Source organism: Macrobrachium nipponense, chromosome 26 (genome assembly GCF_015104395.2).
Source record: "Macrobrachium nipponense isolate FS-2020 chromosome 26, ASM1510439v2, whole genome shotgun sequence".
NCBI classification, from domain to species: Eukaryota; Metazoa; Arthropoda; class Malacostraca; order Decapoda; family Palaemonidae; genus Macrobrachium; species Macrobrachium nipponense.
In genome coordinates, this window is record NC_087215.1 from 17359248 (window position 1) to 17372391 (window position 13144).

Genomic DNA, 13144 nt, shown 5'->3' on the forward strand with positions numbered 1-13144 from the left:
ATCACCCGTGCATCTGATGCCCAGGCCAGTCCCTTACGACGCTCCTGATTGACTGCTGATAGGCCAATCAAAGAGCTGGAAACTCTCAGTCTCTCGAGATATTTCACTTAGGCAGGATGTATGTACCATCTCTCCTGAGGGATACGTCTTTCAAAAGTATCCCTCAGGAGAGATGGAATATACATGTGAACTCTCGAGAGAGATTGAGAGTTTCCAGCCCTGTGATTGGCTTATCAACAGCCAATCAGGAGCGTCTGAGGGACGGGCCCAGACATCAGATGCATGGGTGATTAGTGCTAAACACGGCGTATCCACTGGCTTCCGCCATGTTTAGGACTACAATATATATTGCATCTCGGAGGTGGATACATACCAGGTTAATACCCCGGACATGATTGCGTTGTCTGAAGTACAAAATCTTTTCTAGTTCCGTACTCGACATTTTCGATTGAGTTCTCGAATTTCCATTAAAAGAAAAAGGATGAAAAAGGAACTGCATAAATTCAAAATGGACGAAAAGGATTTTATATTTCCGTGGAAACTTGGAAAGTAAGTTGCACTTTCTTGCCAATCACAGTGGTTTGTTGTGTTTTCTCATCAACAGAATCCTCACTTGGCAATTTAACAACAGAATGCCAAGAGCAAATAGGGGAAAAAATCGCCTTTTTTTTTGACGGTTAATTAAAAAAACAAAAACAAAACTGAGGTTGTTTATTTGGGCGTGGCAAAGAAAAAACTGTTGTACTGACATAAGTCTTTCTTGAGCGCATATGAAATCAATAAAGTTGTTTGAAGGAAATCATATGCGGTTTGAGTTGACGTCAATTTTCGGCTTCCCCTCTTGGCCCACCCCGACTGATATCTTAGAACAACGCCCTGGTGTGAAACCATTATATACGTACGTTTGTGTTATACAGCGCCTCCCCTTTCATTCGAACACTTTCTATCGCATGCCATCCTTAACACCGTCATTTTCGTCTATGCAAATACGTATCGTGACTCATTTTTCATCTTCGACGCAGTTTAACATCAACTTAACAATTAGCATACGAATCTGCTTGATTGAGAGTAATGCCAAGTTTAGGATAATTATTTGTGATGAGACAAAAGCATCGGCGGTCAGTAACAAATTGCAGAGAATGGATCGTAACTGGATGCCTATAGCGGGCCGTACTGTAAATGTCAGCCAAGTTTGTTCGTGGTTGTCCCCTTTACTGTTTGAAGCTGTGGTTCTGCGAAGATTTCAAGGTTCTAACGTATAAGGTGCAATCTCTATAATAACTTATTGCTCATTTTCCTATATACCAGGCTAATATTTTTTACATAATGCAGTGCACATGTTTTTACTTATTCCTGACGTGACGTAAGCGAATACCTCTCCTCCTTTAAGCGAATTTGGTAGAAGTCGAAACTGTGACTTAGAAATCTTGGCTTACTTGGGAAGAGTAAATTCGGCGAATGTGTGAATTTAACAGCCCAGATCTAATATATTCTGATGGAACTGCCAGCCTTCTTTTAAATGAAAAATCATCAAGCCCTTTGACATAGGCTTAAGCGAGTCCTTGGCCTAAGTGGCCGTCGTAGTACTACTCGCATACGTCCACAAGCATCCTGATTCCTGAGTGTGGAGTTTTGTGCTTGTCTGCAATTCCCGAATGATTAACTCGGTAGCAGTGTTATCAGTGCACCTGTATACACACACACACACACACACACGCACTTAAAGTATAAATCTTAGCCCTATGACACGGTTTTTATATGTCATTACCACCAGGACAATTAAAGTCTGGGCGCAAATCCAGACCGAATTCGGTTTTGTGTTTGAGCCATTACCGAAAGACTGATACTATAGTGCGTTTACTTTTCTATAGCTGTGGTATGGCGTGTACAGATATCATACGTTGCCAATTTTCATGTTATGGTAATCATATTAGCTTCGTGGAGTCTATTGAAATAGTTTTCATTTCTTGAAATGTGGTTCTTTGTTTGCATCAGATATTTTGACTATATCTTATTTCGTATATTCTTCATTAAAACCTCAGTTTCATTAATGAAAATAAAGACATGGCATATTTTTTCCCCGGCGATGCCAGATCTGAGCTTAGGGGACCTATGATTTTTAAAAGGATTTAAAAGGTCATGGTCAATATCATTAAAGGATACTCGCTCTCGATCACCCACTGTGATAAGTATGGACAGCCCAGCCCAAATGACTCCTGTAAACGTCTTCACCCACCACCTGAAGCCAAGGAAATAGTCTATAATTTCCTGAAATACATAATTTTATAAAAACATCATGAAGGTCCTGTAACTGATGTTTCGAAGGCTATCCAGAGAACATCTGAAGCAACAAAAGTCAGAAATGACTATTTGTAGACTTAAGAAGGAAGCAAGATAGGCGGGAAATATAGTGGAATCTCCAGTGTTTCAAAAAAGAAAAGAGAAAGTGAGTCCTGTGACTGACTTAGATGATTTTGATAAAAAGGTTATGCAAAGAAGGAATGAATGGTTGTCTTTTCTAAGGGCATAATAGATCGATTGACTTATAAATTGATGTCTCATGTCCATCTATAATTATAGAAAGAGAAAGAATAGCTAAATAGAATCGGAAATGGAAAAAAACAAAAGTTAACAGGGAAGAAGCAAACCCCTTCCCTCAACTCCCAAGGTCTAAAGTGAATCTTCCTAAAGACTGGTTTACACCTACGCACTTTTGTGGTGCGGTCTGTTATGGCTGGGACCGCAAGAAATCGTTACGAACCGCGCTATAAACGCACCATAAGCGCGCCACCTCGCTGGCGGGGGCAGGCAAAGACTGTTAAAGCCGCGAGACGCTGACCAGATTTTAAATCATTTCAAATTTCTGCGGGGGTTGATGAAGTCTCACAAAGCCATATGCGGTGTAGCGCGGCCTCACAATAAAAGAGGTAAGAACCCGCATGGTTCCGTGCCACACCGCACATGGTGCGATGTGGTGTGACGTCGTACCACCCGCGAGGGAGTGTTAAGGCGTGATGTCACGGCACCGTCATACAGGATTAATACATGCCGCGCACATGTTGCGGGGCGTGTGCCGTGTTACGGCGTCTCCTTAGGTCGATTGGAGGAGGGTTGGCACGCATTCTGGGGAGGATAAAAGAGGCCTGACTGACCACTGGGGCATCATTCTCACTGTGACTGCCTGCTTGACCAGCCACTCTGTGACCCAGCCTCACTTGCCCAGCGACGCTCACCCAGCCACTCTCGCCCAGCGACGCTCACCCAGCCACTCTCGCCCAGCGACGTTCACCCAGCAACATTCACCCAGGGACGCTCACCCATGCATGCTGACCCAGGGACGTCTACCCAGCGACGTTCACCCAGGGACGTCGACCCACGCGCGCTCACCCATGCATGCTGACCCATGGACCTCTACCCAGCGATGTTTACCCAGCGACGTTCACCCAGGGACGTCGACCCACGAGCGCTCACCCAGCGACTTTTTCCCAGCCACGTGACACGATGCCTCTACAGAAGACCACCCCCAGGCCTACCAAGCAGTCAAAGGACAGCCAGGACACCCAGCCTTTTCAACGGTCGGAGATGTCTGAACACGAGGAAGAGCTGAACGTTGAGCCGACTGTATCCATTGTGGAATCCCAGGACATCGCAGGCCCAAGTGGTATCCTCGTGCAGCCGAAGAAACGATACCGCCCCAGCAAGAAGGACATACAAGACTACCCGTTCACGCCAGAGGACAAGGAAGTCATCGTGGAATTCATCAAGGCCCACCCTACCTTGTACGACAAGCGGGACAGGCAAATGGTCGAATCCAGGAAGGGGAAGGAGGAACTCTGGCGTAAATTGGCAGCGAGTTTCATCGACTGCAGCTTCCAGCAAGTTCAGAAGTTCTTCGAGGCTTGCCTAACGGACTTCGGCAAGATCGAGAAGAGAGAACCCAAGAGCGGGTCGGCTGCACGCAACGGACAACACGAGGAGGAGCTGAACGTTGAGCCGACTGTATCCGTGACATCGCTGTGTTCGTGCAGTACTTGACGCAGCGCTTGGAGTATGTGCCTCGAAGATACCAGAAGCCGTTCTTCGAGCAAGTCATCAGGCTTTGTCATAGTTTGGAGGGTCCCGAGGAAGAGGATGCGACAATGAAAGTGGCCATGGCTCGTGGGGGTTGTTTTCTCTGGACGACCCCGCAAATTGATAAAGAGACGCAGACGAAACCCAGAACTTCGACACCTTTTGCAATTCGCGTCTCAACCCCAACCTGTGTTTTTTTATTATCCGCACCTTCGACAGCAGCCTCAGCCGCAGCAGCAGGTATCTCATCATGCGTACACAACTCCGGCACCAAGGCTAAGCACACCGTCATTCTTCCCCAGTGGACGTTCGACACCACTGAACTTCTCTCCTCGACCTTCCACTTCTTCACTGTCGCCGTTGGTCAACAGTCTCTTGGCAGACTTGCAGCCCCCTACCCCTGGCGCCAGTATTTCGACACCAAAACCTTCTGCTGCAGAGGATCCACCCACCTACGACTTGACCATCTCCCCGGGTGATAAGGAGAACATTGACCCCGAATCAATTCAGTGAAATTGTAAATATTGTAAATAAACATGTTCTTTTTTAAAGAATAAATTGTATTTTAGTTATTTTCTTAATATTCAATTATTTTTTTTACTTTTATAATTAATAATTTTTCTTTATGTAATAAATGTGTTGAAATAGTGACTTGCATTTACATTTTCCTTATTGATGCTTAATTTGTATGTCATGACAATATATATGATATGATTGGGTGAAATGAGATTGAATAAGAAAAGCATGGCCATAAAGAATAATAACACGAAGTATAACAGGAAATATAAAATGAAATATATGTGAAATATGAAATGAATAGAACTCGGAAAATAACTTGAACTACAAAATGCAATTGAATAATGAAAGAGTATGGCCAGAAAGATTAATAACATGAAGAAATATAACATGAAATATGATATATGATCTATGAAATAAATAGAACTCGGAAAATAACATGAAATGTAACATGAAATAAATATGGCCATCAAATGATATAATAACATACGAGGTAAGAACAATAATATCATTGTGACGAAGTGGCCTAGAGTATCTGTCTGGATACCATTAATAATACTTGGTGCACGAAATAGTCAAAGATCTGTGTCTGGACACCATTAATATTTGTTAACCCAAATTACCAAGTATCTGGTTACTACACTTATCACTTATCACTCTATATTTCTACCTAAACAAAAATAAAATGCAATGCTTAATACTGGGGTTGTAATAAAATACTCATATAAATTTTTTAAATACAAAAATTATTTCTAAATTCAAAATTTGTAAGTGAAATTCACAATCTCGGGGAAATTGTTATTACTTGAAAACAAAAGTTTAATTAATTCTTGAATTAGTTATTAAGCAAAATTAAATCAAAGTTTATTAAGAAATTCATTAAAAAATTAAATCATAAAGCAATAATTAAATTTGAAATGATATTTCATTAAATAAAAATTAATTTGCAAGTGTTAGATTCAAACAATTTCATAACAGAATATTATTCAATCTAATTAAACAAAATAAAGACAATGCAAAAATATAACGCACAATATGAAAACAATTAAAGCATCGACAGTACAAACATTAAGCATATAAAATTGGATATGGCAAAAGAACAAAGCAAAAGAATAAATGTGTTTAAAACTGATAAAACCTCGAAGTGCACTTCAAAACATTTGTAAAAATACCTTATACACAGTTGCAACTCCAATCAAAAGGCCTGTTACAATTTTAGACTTTCGTGGGCGCCTTCACAAAACTAATAGAAATAACACTATGTTCAGATTCCACAAACAACACATACATTAAGACAGTTACTGAGTGACCTTCTCAAATACAAAATTAACGTGAGCTACGTTAAGTTACTGAAACAGCCTCGCAACCGAGCGAGTGAGAGAGAGAGAGAGAGCAATGTTAAACTCTCTAACGCACGCCGCTACGTCTCAAAAGCGAATGAATGTTTTATATGCGTAACTATGCGTATCAGGGGAATGGGTGTATTTCAGTGTACACGTCCGAGACGAAAACATATTACATCATCTCTATAGGGATATCTAGTACGGGGCCTCTTTGACTGCGTTCACATATGTCTATGAATAAGGCTCCCTTGTTCCGTTACAGGCCCGACCGGGATGATAAAAAATGAGCTTAACTCATCTATTTTCAAGGGGTTGAATAACAGTGCGGCCTTGGAGGTCTTATGCATGTGTTCACGCCGATAAAGAAATCAGCTTAGCTAAGACATTCTCAAAGTGTGACAATAACCCTCTTCAAAAGGCTTATGAGCTTTCACTCTCTCTGTTTTACGGTACTTCAAAATGAAAAGTGGGATTACTTAGTACATGTTATCTTTAAATATGGGAATGTGAACACTAAAAACATACACTTCATAACATAATTTACAGGTTCTGAGGTGAATTAATCATATTACCACAATTATAATTGCATTCCAAACTTACATTATAAGATTCCTCCCCCCCAGAAGATTAGTTATTCCAGGGTTGAATCCAACGATTCACAACGGGATAAATAATTGGCAACTACATTGTTCTTACCTGATATGTGCTCAACCTTTATATTATACTGTTGCAAGCACAAAGACCACCTGGTCAGTCTTTGATTATGGTTTTTCATCCCCTGTATGAATGACAGGGGATTGTGATCAGACAACACTAAAACATCTTCATTCCTAGGTCTGTTCACATACACTTCAAACTTTTTCAATGCTGTGATTAAGGCTAAAGTTTCCTTTTCAATGGTTGCATAGTTTTTCTGATGCTTTTTCAGTTTCGAAGACAGGAAACACACAGGGTGTAGAAGGTTATTTTCATCTTCTTGAAGTAGAACAGCTCCAATTCCACAATCAGAGGCATCAACTTGTATCACAAATTTCTTATTAAAGTCTGGAGCTTGAAGCACTGGTCTTGAAGTTAAAATGGCTTTTACCTTCTCAAAGGATTCTTGACATTCTGGAGTCCAAACAAACTTAGCTTTGGGACTAGTTAAGTCTGTCAGGGGAGTTACTACGGCTGAGAAATTTGGACAGAAACGACGATAGAATCCAGCCATGCCCAAAAATCTTTGTAGTTGTTTCCTAGTAGTAGGGGGGTAGCCTTACAGATACCTTCCACATTAGCATTCACCGGAGCGAGAAGGCCTTTTCCAACTTCAAACCCAAGGTACTGAACAGTTTCCTTCCCAAACTCACTCTTCTCTAAGTTGACTGTTAGTCCTGCCTCTTGTAGTTTCTTGAAAACTTTCTTCAGGATCTGCAGATGTTCTTCCCACGTTGTAGAGAAAATGACTATGTCATCAAGTTATACACCTACTCCTTCTATAGATCCTAGCAGTTGATCCATCACTCGCTGAAATGTGGCTGGTGCATTCATCAGACCACCAAATGGCAATGCAGTATACTGATACAATCCAAAAGGAGTAATAAAAGCTGACAGCAACTTCGCATTTTCATCTAAGGGTATCTGATAATATCCCTTCAATAAGTCTATCTTGGAAACAAACTTGGCTTGCCCAATATTATCAAGTAACTGATCTATAAGAGGCAAGGGATAATTGTCAGCCATACTTATGGAATTCAGTTTCCTATAATCAGTACACATCCTAAAGGAGCCATCAGGTTTCTTCACTAACACACATGGAGAACTGAAGTGACTTGAACTGGGTTCTGCTAATCCATGTCGCAGCAAATACTGAACTTCTTTCTTTCAGAACATCTCGATGATAAGGTGATAAGCGATAAGCTCTTTGCTTGAACGATTTTCCATTTTCTTTGATCTTGATTTCATGTTTGGTCAGATTAGTACGTCTGGGTACATCTGCAAAAATCTCTGTGAAGCTTCTAATCACTTCACTCAATTCCTCACCTTGTTCAACATTAAGATGTTTCAGTTTATCTTCTAAATTTTCCAAAATTGAAGAATTATTCATCTTGCTTTCAGCTCCCAATTCATAGCCGTCATCGTCTTCTGTAGATGAAGTTGTCTGTATTATTGACACAGTTTCAGTTCTAGTTTCTGAGAAGTAAGGTTTCAAAAGGTTCACATGTATCTTCCTCTGTCGTTTTCTTCTTTCTGGTGTTTCAATCACATAAGTTCTATCACTTAACTTCTCAATTATCCTGTAGGGACCTTGAAATTTATTGGTAAGGGGAAATCCTTTGACTGGGAGAAACACTAACACTTGTTGACCAACACCAAAACTTCTTAGCTTAGTCTTCCTATCATAGTTCCTTTTCATTTTCTCTTGACTTATTTTCAGATTTTCTAAAGAGAATTTTCTAATCTCTTCCAACCCTTTCCTTAAGTTCTTCACATACTCTCCTCTTTATTTTCCACCCAATTTTCTGCAAGAATCTTCAAAGGTCCTCTCACTTCTCTTCCAAAAATCATCTCATTGAGTTTCTGGATGATAAGCGGTTGATAACTGTTGTTTCACCCCTAATAAGTTCATCACATCATGGAATAACTTGGAAGTAAAGTTCGTTCCTCTATCACTTTGTAAAATTTCTTACATACCAAACTTTGAGAAAAACTCCTAGTTTCTCAGCAACTATCTTGGCAGATATGTTTCTAACAGGGATTGCCTCAGGATATCTGGTAACAGGACACATTAATGTCAACAGATATTCATTTCCTTTCTTTGTCTTCGGAAGCGGTCCAACCATATCTCTAATCACCTTGTTAAAGGGTTCTCCTCTAACTTCTATAGGTTGTAGGGGTGCTTTCTGAATGGTTTCATTAGGTTTTCCAGCGATCTGGCAGGTATGACACTCTTGACAGAACCTGCTAACATCTTTATGAAGTCCAGGCCAGAAAAAATATCTCATGATCTTCTCCACAGTCTTCCTGATTCCCATATGTCCAGAGTCATGAGCTACTGCTACCACTTGCTTTCTCAATGGCCATGGAATCAAAATCTGATGATATTCGCCCCATTCAGCATTTCTGGGTATATCTGAAGGTTTATACTTCCTCATCAGCAAATCTTCCTTCAGATAATAACAGGTAGGAGTTTGTTGCAACTCTGAAGAACAAATCAGCTAACGATGCATCCCTCTTCTGCAAGTCCATTAGCTTCTCTCTTGTTACCTGTCCAACTTCAATAGTTGAACTATCAATTTCTGCTACCTCAGCTACTGCAGTTTCACTACTATCTTCAAGAACACTTTGACTTCTCGGAGTCTCTTCAGGAACAACAGATTCTTCATTTTCTTGGGAAATCCTTTCTCGGTCAGCTACATGGGAGGCATCACTCCCCTGGAACAATTGTTCTAAGTTCAAAGATCCTTCACTTGATCCATCTTGGGCGTGCAAATCCTCAGTTTCTTCACCAACAGTCGTAATTCTCCTCATACTTCTCGTAGTTACACAACTAGGGAACAGGTGGGGGTTATTCTTCTCCAACTCTACCGTAGGACTAATCCTCAACGGTTTGTCTGTTACGACAGGACAAGGAATAAATGGAACACCACCAACTTCATTACCCAACAGAACATGTACACCTTCCACAGCCAGTGAGTCCTTTACAGCAAAATCAACACTCCCTGTCACCAATTCACAGGACAGGTGTAAACGGCATATAGGAGTTACTTCCTCTCCTCCTATACCCTTCAAAATAACTGAATCTCCAGTGAGATTCTTCTCCAACATTGGGTGAGCACCACATAACACCACACTATGGTTGCTCCCTGTATCACATAAAATCTCGACTGGTACCTGCACACTCTCTTCTTGAGTTGCCAGTGTACCCTCATAGATATATGGCTTAAAAGCCTCCAAACTCCTCAGCCACTCACTGCTAGAAGTTACATTTCCACTGGTTGCTAAACACTCAGCTTGTTTAGTTTCAGTCCTCCCTGTAGTCGGATTCTTCCCCACAATGTTCTTAACAGTCTGTTTGACATGGTCACCTCTTACTATTTGACCAACAGCCTTGGACTGCTGATAATTCCAATAATATTCCTGACTGAAATGGCCTGTTCTTCCACACTTAAAGCAGACAACATTAGGCTTTTGCAACTGTCTTGCAAAATTAGATGAGGATTTCACATTAGCTTGCTGAGGAGTATTATTACTTGTAGGTTTCCCATTTATAAAATTGTTCCTGAAACCTGGATGAGACTTAAAACCTGGGCGTGGTTGATTCTGGTACTTGACATTATAATTACGCCTGCTACCAATTATATTGTAGTCTTCACTCAGTGTAGCAGCTTTGTCAAGTTTTTTAACCTCTCTCTCTCTCAAATAGGCTCTTATATGCTCAGGAATACCTTTAAAATATTGCTCTAAAACAACTAATTCTTCTAACTCTTCAAAAGTTGTAACTTTAGCTGCCTCCAACCATCTTTTAAAACACCTCACTTTATAAGCGTAATCCAAGAAAGTTACTTTTCCATCCTTCCTTAGGTTTCTGAATCTTTCATTGTAGTACTCTGGGGTCAACTGGTATACTTGTAGCACATTATGTTTGAGCACTTTGTAGTCTTTACACTGATCAGCTGTTAAGGCTAGATAAGCACTTATCCCTTTACCAATCAAGACACTTTGTAGCAAAACTGACCATTTATCTTCTGGCCATCCCATACCTGAAGCCACTTTCTCAAAGTGATCAAAGAACTCATCTGGACCTCTTCAGTAAACTTAGGGATACTTCTGCCAATCATTACTACATCAAATGCAGGGTCTTGATTACCATGGTTAGGGTTAGATGGTGTTGGAGGTAATGTGGATCTAGCTCTTATCAGTTCCATCTCCCTTTCATGTCTTGCAATTTCTCTTTCCTCTTTTATCCTTTGCCTTTCATCTTCTGCTACTTTTTCTTCTTCTCTTTCTCTTCTTTCTTGTTTTCCCTGTCTATTCTGTCTTTTCAGCTTGTATTCTCTCTTCTTTTTCAGCCTGTATTTTCAGCTTAATCAAACTTTCTTCTGCTTCTATGCGTCTGAGTTCTAACTCTGCATCACTTTTCTCTTTCTTTTCTACTTGCTTATTTATAAGATCAGCCTGTGCTACATTCAACAAGTCTTGAGCTAGTTCTAACTCATCATCATCAGTTATTCTACCAGCGTCTATCAATGCTTGCATGACAATGCATTTGATTTGTGCTTTTCATGACAACCACATGCTACTGCTAGAGCACTCCACTGTGCCTTAGTCAGAGTAGTTTCAGACAACACTTGGATGGAAGGGGCTGCTAAAAATTCCTGAGTATCGAATGAAGCCATTTTTCTCAAATACAATTCTTACAATAAAATGCAAAATATGGTCACTCTTCTAACAAAATATATTCCTAACACCACCAGTATAAGTTAGAGTGATAATGTGATTTGTTTTCCTCCCTGGTTTCTGGGGATCATTGATACTTGGTACATAAAGTGCCAAATATCCCGGGTCTCTGGGCACCATTAATACTTGTGACGAAGTGGCCTAGAGTATCTGGGTCTGGATACCATTAATACTTGGTGCAGGAAATAGTCAAAGATCTGTGTCTGGACACCATTAATATTTGTTAACAAACCCAAATTTACCAAGATAATGGTTACTACATTACCATTTGTACTTGCTAGTACAAGAGACCCTTTTATTCCTGGGTCTGGGAGGGACACCTTTGTACTTAGGGCACAGTTTGTTCAAGTACCTGGTTATTACAACCTCACTACAGCCAGACACCTGACCCCTTCATAAACAAATACTAAACGACTGATACTCTAAAGGTAAGAGTGAGCCCTTATATAACTGAACAGTCAAGAAAACAATCAGTCTAAGTTCATTAAAATAGGTGTGAGGTAATCTTAATTAAAGGGCATCACTCCTGCTACAATTTAAAATCTAAGTATTTCCCTGATTCTGTTTTATTTGTGGGAAACGTCACACTTATCACTCTATATTTCTACCTAAACAAAAATAAAATGCAATGCTTAATACTGGGGTTGTAATAAAATACTCTTATAAATTTTAAATACAAAAATATTTCTAAATTCAAAATTTATAAGTGAAATTCACAATCTCAGGGAAATTGTTATTACTTGAAAACAAAAGTTTAATTAATTCTTGAATTAGTTATTAAGCAAAATTAAATCAAAGTTTATCAAGAAAATTAATTAAAGTAAATCATAAAGCAATAATTAAATTTGAAATGATATTTCGTTAAATAAAAATTAATTTGCAAGTGTTAGATTCAAACAATTTCATAATAGAATATTATTCAAACTAATTAAACAAAATAAAGACAATGCAAAAATATAATGCACAATATGAAAACAATTAAAGCATCGACAGTACAAACATTAAGCATATAAAATTGGATATGGCAAAAGAACAAAGCAAAAGATAAATGTGTTTAAAACTGATAAAACCTCGAAGTGCACTTCAAAACATTTGTAAAAATACCTTATACACAGTTGCAACTCCAATCAAAAGGCCTGTTACAATTTTAGACTTTCGTGGGCGCCTTCACAAAACTAATAGAAATAACACTATGTTCAGATTCCACAAACAACACATACATTAAGACAGTTACTGAGTGACCTTCTCAAATACAAAGTTAACGTGAGCTACGTTAAGTTACTGAAACTGCCTCGCAACCGAGCGAGCGAGAGAGAGAGAGATTTTGAGAGAGAGAGAGAGAGAGCAATGTTAAACTCTCTAATGCATGCCGTTACGTCTCAAAAGCGAATGAATGTTTTATATGCGTAACTATGTGTATCAGGGGAATGGGTGTATTTCAGTGTACACGTCTGAGACGAAAACATATCACGTCATCTCTATAGGGATATCTCATAGAGATATCCCCATAGAGATATCCTCATAGTTGACGTGGATAGCGTTGCAGTGCCAGGTTGTGCATGACACATGCGCACAAAGTTATCTTCTTGCACACCTGTACATCCTGTTGCATCGTCGTCCCGAAGACTCGCCATCTCCTCATCTGCAGCAGGCCGAATGCGTTTTCCACCACACGATGAGCGCGAGATAATCTGTAGCTGTACATTCGTTAGGTGGGATCTTGTGATTGGTGGGAGTAGGGCTTCATCAACCACGGATTGAGAGCGAAGGCATCG

General features: G+C 39.9%; 1 protein-coding gene across 1 annotated transcript in view; it reads left to right on the forward strand.

The window, feature by feature from the left end:
• LOC135199999 (peptidyl-alpha-hydroxyglycine alpha-amidating lyase 2-like) overlaps positions 1-13144 on the forward strand; it is a 49152-nt gene that overhangs the window by 2584 nt on the left and 33424 nt on the right. The window lies entirely within an intron of this gene.